At 55.3% G+C, this 1,151-nt stretch overlaps 1 pseudogene; it reads right to left on the reverse strand.

Moving 5' to 3' along the window:
- Nucleotides 1-506: 506 nt before the first annotated feature.
- On the reverse strand, nt 507-625 carry LOC112482388 (annotated as a pseudogene).
- Nucleotides 626-1,151: the final 526 nt, after the last annotated feature.

Raw genomic sequence — 1,151 nt, forward strand, 5'->3', positions numbered from 1 at the left:
GAGCGGGCCAGGCCGCGGGGGGCGATGCGGGCGTGCCACTGGAACTGGCGTACGCTCCCCGTCTCCTGGGAGCTCACACGCTGCGCGCGACGGCCCAAGTAAACACGCACCTGTCAGGGACGGACGGGACGGACACGGACAGACGGGACAGACACGGACGGGACAGATGTGACAGACGTGACAGACGCACACGGACGGGACAGACACGGACAGGATGGACACACGCGGAGGGGACGGACACATGGCCTCTGTGCCGGGCAGCAGAACGGGCCTGGCTGGTGTGTGTTCCCGCCGTGGACAGTTCCGTCACCGTCGTAAATATGACGAGATCTGTACCAGCGGATCTGGAACCTGCTCTTCAGTGAGGAAAACATTCTATAACATGGTCACATCTTTTATTATTATTATATATATTTTTTAGGCGAGGCAACCCTTGGTGGACCTCACAGATTGCAAGGTCCTTGTCAGCTTACAACCCCTTATTTATTTTATTTTTTTATTTTCTACACCTACAGCACCCGGTCTTCCTAGGTGGTCTCCCATCCAAGTACTGATCAGGCCCGACCCTGCTTAGCTTCCGAGATCTAACGGGATCGGGCTCGTTCGGGGCAGCGTGGCTGTAGACTGGTTCCGTTTTTCAAACCACGGTACGAATACTCCACACCTGCAGCTGCCTGCGTACGTGTGCACGTGGACACGTGATTGCGTGTAATCCAGGGAACTAGGGAGAGGATACACCCCCGTGGCTTGTGGCAATGGGCTGGGGTGGGGTGGGGCAGAGGGACGGGAAGCCCAGGGGGCTCGGCAGTGGCCCTGACCAAAACATTGTGTGCTACATGCTCCTGCTTACATGGAGCTTTTGGTGTGTGCGTGTCGTGTGCACAGACGCATAAACATAGGCCACCAACATGTTCGTCGTGGTTACCACAGGCTTATGTATTTCTGGTGGTTTTCTTTGCTGTTTTGGTAACTTACAGCTTTGTTAGGATTTGTATAACAAAAAAAAATTTTTTTAATTACTTATTAGGAAAAGAGCAATAAGGCTATTTTCCTGCGGGAAGCACAGGAGCATCACGCGAGGAGGGTGTGCGGTGCTGGCCCGACCCAGACGTGTCCTCGTGGGCGGGGGCTGGGGGTGGGGTGGCCGCGGG

The sequence above is a fragment of the Pteropus alecto genome, unplaced genomic scaffold (assembly GCF_000325575.1).
Source record: "Pteropus alecto unplaced genomic scaffold, ASM32557v1 scaffold195, whole genome shotgun sequence".
NCBI classification, from domain to species: Eukaryota; Metazoa; Chordata; class Mammalia; order Chiroptera; family Pteropodidae; genus Pteropus; species Pteropus alecto.